The sequence below is a fragment of the Procambarus clarkii genome, chromosome 49, assembly GCF_040958095.1.
Source record: "Procambarus clarkii isolate CNS0578487 chromosome 49, FALCON_Pclarkii_2.0, whole genome shotgun sequence".
NCBI lineage: Eukaryota > Metazoa > Arthropoda > Malacostraca > Decapoda > Cambaridae > Procambarus > Procambarus clarkii.
Genome location: NC_091198.1, coordinates 36218915 through 36226542, shown reverse-complemented (window position 1 = coordinate 36226542; position 7628 = coordinate 36218915).

The following is a 7628-nucleotide window of genomic DNA, read 5'->3' as shown; positions in this document are numbered from 1 at the left end:
CAACAGGGGAACTGCCAGATATTTGGAAAGCAGCTAACGTAGTCCCGATATACAAGAAAGGGGATAGACAGGAGGCACTGAACTACAGGCCAGTGTCCCTAACCTGCATACCATGCAAGCTGATGGAGAAGATTGTGCGAAAAAAACTAGTGGAGCATCTGGAGCAAAGGAACTTTGTAACACAGCATCAACATGGGTTCAGGGATGGCAGGTCCTGCCTCACAGGGTTACTTGAATTCTACGACCAGGCAACAAAAATAAGGCAAGAAAGAGAAGGGTGGGCAGACTGCATATTTTTGGATTGTCAGAAAGCCTTTGATACACTGCCACACAAGAGGCTAGTGCGAAAGTTGGAGATGCAGGCTGGAGTGAGAGGGAAGGTACTCCGGTGGATAGAGGAGTACCTAAGCAACAGGAGACAACGAGTCTGTGTGAGGGGTGAGGTCTCAGATTGGCGAGACGTCACAAGTGGAGTCCCGCAGGGGTCAGTCCTTGGACCTATACTGTTTCTGGTATATGTAAATGATCTCCCAGAGGGTATAGATTCGTTCCTCTCAATGTTTGCCGACGATGCAAAAATTATGAGGAGGATTGAAACAGAGGATGATAGTAGGAGGCTACAAGATGACCTGGATAGACTGAGTGAATGGTCCAACAAATGGCTGTTGAAGTTCAACCCGAGTAAATGCAAAGTAATGAAACTAGGCAGTGGAAACAGGAGGCCAGGCACAGGATACAGAATAGGAGATGAAGTACTTAATGAAACAGACAGAGAGAAAGATCTAGGAGTTGATATCACACCAAACCTATCTCCTGAAGCCCACATAAAGAGAATAACGTCTGCGGCATATGCGAGGCTGGCTAACATCAGAACGGCGTTCAGGAACCTGTGTAAGGAATCATTCAGAATCTTGTACACCACATATGTATGATCAATCCTGGAGTATGCGGCCCCAGCATGGAGCCCGTACCTTGCCAAGCACAAGACGAAGCTGGAAAAAGTCCAAAGGTATGCTACTAGACTAGTCCCAGAACTAAGAGGCATGAGTTATGAGGAAAGGCTGCGGGAAATGCACCTTACGACACTGGAAGACAGAAGAGTAAGGGGGGACATGATCACAACCTACAAAATCCTCAGGGGAATCGACCGGGTAAACAAGGATGAACTATTCAACACTGGTGGGACGCGAACAAGGGGACACAGGTGGAAGCTGAGTACCCAAATGAGCCACAGGGACGTTAAAAAGAACTTTTTCAGTGTCAGAGTAGTTAGTAAATGGAATGCATTAGGAAGTGAAGTGGTGGAGGCTGACTCCATACTCAGTTTCAAATGTAGATATGATAGAGCCCAATAGGCTCAGGAATCTGTACACCAGTTGATTGACGGTTGAGAGGCGGGACCAAAGAGCGAGAGCTCAACCCCCGCAAGCTTAATTAGGTGAGTACAGACACGTAAACACCTGTGTGGTCTGTGTCAGGAACTTAAATTTATATATATATATATATATATATATATATATATATATATATATATATATATATATATATATGTCGTACCTAATAGCCAGAACGCACTTCTCAGCCTACTATTCAAGGCCCGATTTGCCTAATAAGCCAAGTTTTCATGAATTAATGTTTTTTCGTCTACCTAACCTACCTAACCTAACCTACCCTAGCTTTTTTTGGCTACCTAACCTAACCTTACCTATAAATATAGGTTAGGTTAGGTTAGGTAGGGTTGGTTAGGTTCAGTCATATATCTACGTTAATTTTAACTCCAATAAAAACAAATTGACCTCATACATAGAGAAAAGGGTTGCTTTATCATTTCATAAGAAAAAAATTATAGTAAATATATTAATTCAGGAAAACTTGGCTTATTAGGCAAATCGGGCCTTGAATAGTAGGCTGAAAAGTGAGTTCTGGCTACTAGGTACGACATATATATATATATATATATATATGTCGTACCTAATAACCAGAACGCACTTCTCAGCCTACTATTCAAGGCCCGATTTGCCTAATAAGCCAAGTTTTCATGAATTAATGTTTTTTCGTCTACCTAACCTACCTAACCTAACCTAACCTAGCTTTTTTTGGCTACCTAACCTAACCTTACCTATAAATATAGGTTAGGTTAGGTTAGGTAGGGTTGGTTAGGTTCGGTCATATATCTACGTTAATTTTAACTCCAATAAAAAAAATTGACCTCATACATAGAGAAAAGGGTTGCTTTATCATTTCATAAGAAAAAAATTATAGTAAATATATTAATTCAGGAAAACTTGGCTTATTAGGCAAATCGGGCCTTGAATAGTAGGCTGAGAAGTGAGTTCTGGCTACTAGGTACGACATATATATATATATATATATATATATATATATATATATATATATATATGTCGTACCTAGTAGCCAGAACTCACTTCTCAGCCTACTATTCAAGGCCCGATTTGCCTAATAAGCCAAGTTTTACCTGAATTAATATATTTACTATAATTTTTTTCTTATGAAATGATAAAGCAACCCTTTTCTCTATGTATGAGGTCAATTTTTTTTTATTGGAGTTAAAATTAACGTAGATATATGACCGAACCTAACCAACCCTACCTAACCTAACCTAACCTATATTTATAGGTAAGGTTAGGTTAGGTAGCCAAAAAAAGCTAGGTTAGGTTAGGTTAGGTAGGTTAGGTAGACGAAAAAACATTAATTCATGAAAACTTGGCTAATTAGGCAAATCGGGCCTTGAATAGTAGGCTGAGAAGTGCGTTCTGGCTATTAGGTACGACATATATATATATATATATATATATACACATATGTCGTACCTAGTAGCCAGAACGCACTTCTCAGCCTACTATACAAGGCCCGATTTGCCTAATAAGCCAAGTTTTCATGAATTATGTTTTTTCGACTACCTAACCTACCTAACCTAACCTAACCTAACTTTTTCGGCTACCTAACCAAACCTAACCTATAAAGATAGGTTAGGTTAGGTTAGGTAGCGTTGGTTAGGTTCGGTCATATATCTACGTTAATTTTAGCTGCAATAAAAAAAAATTGATCTCATACATAATGTAATGGGTAGCTTTATTATTTAATAAGAAAAAAATTAGAGAAAATATATTAATTCAGGAAAACTTGGCCTATTACGCAAATCGGGCCTTGCATAGTAGGCCAAAAAGTGCGTTCTGGCTACTAGGTACGACATTATATATATATATATATATATATATATATATATATATATATATATATATATATATATATATATATATATATATATATATATATATAGAAAATGTACATTGGGTTTATGAAAGTAAATAGTATTGATGTTTCTACATTGTTGTAAAGTCACTAACGCGGAGAGCGTTTCGGGCAGATCTTTAATCTTAAAGATAATTAAGTTTGTATTCGTCGCAAAGTTTTAAGAATATTATTATACACATTGTAAAAAACATAACTATGATATAAGTTATGTTCAACCTAACAACTATGATATAAGTTATGTTCAACCTAACTACTATGATATAAGTTATTAGCAGTGATTACAATGGTGAAGGTGAATGTCTTAAGCATTGGTGGAGGTGGGTAGCACAAGATACAGGGCGAGTTTAAAGCTCTAGGTAGGAAACTACGAGGATGAAACTAAGTACTTTTTGCTTTTACTTATGAATAAGGCATAGGCTGGACAGCTTTTATTTCGTTGGTGAGTGAGTTCCATAGACTAGGTGTTACGGCCTCTTTGGGTCGTAACCGGGTTCTTGATGGATGAACCTAAGTGATAGTATCCGGCCCCAAGTCGGTAGTGGCTTTCATGAAGTAGACTAGGTAATGCAATAAATAAAAAACGGGGGATTAACACAACTGATTCCTTTATCAATATATTCCCATCACCTTAAATAAAAACATTAAATTAAAATATTACTACACATAGATGTATATACAGGTGTCTCACACTGAGCACTCCACGACGCTAACACAATGCAGCCTTCGTCAATATTCGTGTTTCCACAACACACAGTACCATTCCCAACCTTACTGGCCACAGTACTGGGAAACACTGGCGAGTCTACCTTTTGCCGTGGCCCAGCCTACCGGCAGTCTCACGAGCGGCCTCTCTGCCCACAACCACTTTCCAGCTAAGTGCTGGCAGAGAACCTCAGCCAAGCGCTGATTGGGGCCTCTACACAGACAAATACAGGGTTATCGCACACATTGCAGAAGCCTCTAGCGACGGGCTAGTAATGCTCCTCGACAGGCACCTCACTGTCGGTCGTCTCTTCCCCGTAGCCAATCCCAGGATACGCTGAATTCTTCCGCTACTACTCCCCTAGCAGAAACTACACTATTCCTGATCGGCGCGGCTCACTTAGCCTTCAGGCGGGACTAAGTTGGGAGAGTTTTGGCCACCCAGGGCCATCCTCAGTACCACTGCTGCCCCACGTCACCTCTGTGGATACAGACACGTCATCAGTTAAAGGTACTGGAGAAACCAGGAAGCAACATACACACTCGGGCATTGACATTTTGCTTGTAGCTCCAACAGATGGCACTGGTCTTGAATCGCCACATCACCAGAGGTCACTCACTACTACCTCACTTGTTAACAAAGGCAGGAATCTTGAGCCATTTGCAGGAATCAGACTGTCTCCACTAGAAGGCGTCGTCCATATGAGAGCAGATACTGTGGGGTTAGAGAGCTGACTCACAGATGGAGCTGACGTCGCTACTCCATACACCGACGATGTAGTCGGGTTCATAACACTAGGTCTCTTTATTTGCATAGAGTGTTTACACAGGTTTAGTTATGTTCTGTTATTTGTATTAATAGTAAGCATTAATACTCTGCGTATATCAATGAGATATTTATTTCTGGTATGGTGATTATGGGTTCTATTACACCTGTCCAGGAAGAGTTTCAGAACAGGGTTTGCATTTAAGAACAAGGTTTTGTACATGTAAATAGGACAAGAGAATGTGTGGATTGAATTAATGTTCAGCATGTTTAGGGATTTAAAAAGAGGGGCTGTGTGTTGTCTGAAAATAGAGTTAGATATTGTTCTGATAGCAGTATTTTTTGCTGGGTGATGATGGGCTTGAGATAATTTGCAGTAGTTTAACCCCATGCACAGATACCGTATGTAAGATAGGGATAGATTATCGAGTAGTATAATTAAAGGAGAACAGAGTGGGAAACATAATATTTTATTTTAGAGAGTAAAGTTTTTGAGCCTTTTTTGACTATGTGTTGTATGTGGGTGCTGAAGTTGAGTCTCTTATCTATCTATAGGCCAAGGAACTTTCCATAATTTTTATTGCTGATGTTAACTTTGTCTACCTGAAGTTGAATTAGTTTTAATGATTTGCTTCCAAATAAAATGTAGTAAGTATTTTTCAAGTTTAGTGCGAGTTAGTTAACATCCATGAGTGGACTTTTTTCATTCGTTATTTACAACATTATCTAGTGTGTTTGGGTTGGGGTCTGAGTAGAAAAAGATAGTATCGTCAACAAATAGCATAGGTTTAAGAATGTTAGAGACATTAGGCAAATCATTGGTGTATATAAGAAGTAGGAGAGGTCCTAGAATGCTGCCCTGTGGCACTCCTACAGATAATGATTGAGTGGGGGAGGTTATATAATTGATGGCAACATATTGGTGTCTGTCTCCAAGATCGGAGAATATAGTTCAGGGCAAGACCTCGGATTCCATAATAGAGAAGTTTAAGTAAGAGGTAGTTATAGTTAACAGTACCAAAGGCCTTTCTCAGATCAATGAAGAACCCAACTGGGAACTCATTTTTGTCAAGGGCTGTGTAGATTATATCAAGTAGATATAATTCCTCTTGTAGATTATACCAAGCAAATATAATTACAGATATAGAGTTACTCGTGCTTTTTTAGGGATATCAGGTAGAGTGACATTCAAGAGATTTGTTGAATATCAGAGCTATGGGTGGGGCAAGTGCATGAACGGCACTCGTGTAAACCATAGATGGTATTTCACTAGTGTTCCCAGCTTTGATTTTAGTGAGTAAATGATAGACATAACATCTGCCGAGCTGACTGGTAAAAGGAAAAGAGAGTTAGGATAGCTAACGGTAAGATATGTAGTAACATGTGTCTGAGGGATTTTTTTTGGCGAGGTGAGCACCAACAGATGGAAAGAAGCTATTAAATTCAGTTGTCATTTCTAAGTCTGTTGCAGGTGTGTAACCATCCTTGGAGAGTTTTATCTGCGTGTTATGTGATTGTTGTTTAGATCCTTGATTGACTTAATATGCTTTTCCTGTTTCCTTTTGCTTCTTTGAATCTACGCCCATAATAGGAATGTTTCGTTCTTCCTGTTATACTGGTAAGCATTAATGAGTATCTCTTAATTAATTAATTTTATTAACTATGTATTTTATAACTAGGCCAATACTATGTTTTTTTCATATTCATGTTTCATGATGATTGCTTTGAGTATGCCACTCGTGAGCAAGGGGTTGTTTAATCTTTTGGCAGTTATTTGCTTGGTGAGGAGAGGACAATGACTGTTGTAGAGGCTATACAGTTTTGGAAAAGAAGGTGTTGACAAATGAATTTATATCCTGTGTATTATTGAATTCAGATTCCAAGTTTACATTGTGAAGTGCATTTGTGAGATTGACTATTGCTGCTTTGCTGTGTAACCTGAAGGTAAGTTTCTTGGTATCCAATGGTGTTATGTCCATGATTACTAAGAAGATGGTTGGATAGTGGTCAGTTGTTCTGTCAGTGATAATAACAGATGCAAGGGGGGTTATGTTATTCCATAAGTGATCCAAGGTTGTTGCGGATGTTTGAGTGATTCGGGTGGGCCTGGTGATTGTGGGGGTTAGCAATCAGGAGTTCATGCTGTTTAGGAAATTGTCAACATGAGGTCTATATCGTTGACACGCGTCAATATTGAAGTCACTTACTAGAATAACGTGATTTTTGTTGAGCTTGTTGTTTATGATTAGATTTCTTAGGTGATCTGAGAATGCAGTTGTATTAGTATTGGGAAACCTATTGATAGCTCCAATTGTTAAGGAGGATTTGAGGGATTTAATCGAGAATTGAGCAAAGGTAGAATCACAATAGTCATCTCTATCACTAATAACACTAGTGAAAATGAAGGTGTTATAGTAATAGATAGCTGTGCCACCTCCTTTTTTATTTGGTCAACAATTGTGAATGGCTTTATAACTGGGTAAGTTGTAAAGTTGGGTATGGTCCTTACTTAGCCATGTGCAGGCGATGAGTCACAATAACGGGGCTAAAGTATGTTGACCAGACCACACACTAGAAGGTGAAAAAACGACGACGTTTCGGTCCGTCCTGGACCATTCTCAAGTCGATTCGAAACGTCGTCGTCCCTTCACCTTCTAGTGTGTGATATGGTCAACTTACTTAGCCATGTTTCTGATAAAATAATGAATGGTAGTTTAGTACCTAATGCTGAGAGTAGTGCATTTATGTCATCAAAATGTTTATCTAGTGATCTGACATTTGGGTTGAATACTAATAGGTTTGTGTTATTTTGGAGTTTGTTTTTTGCAAGAATCCCTGTGTAGTACCTGCAGCAGTGATGATCAATATGATGGTTATTGTAGAT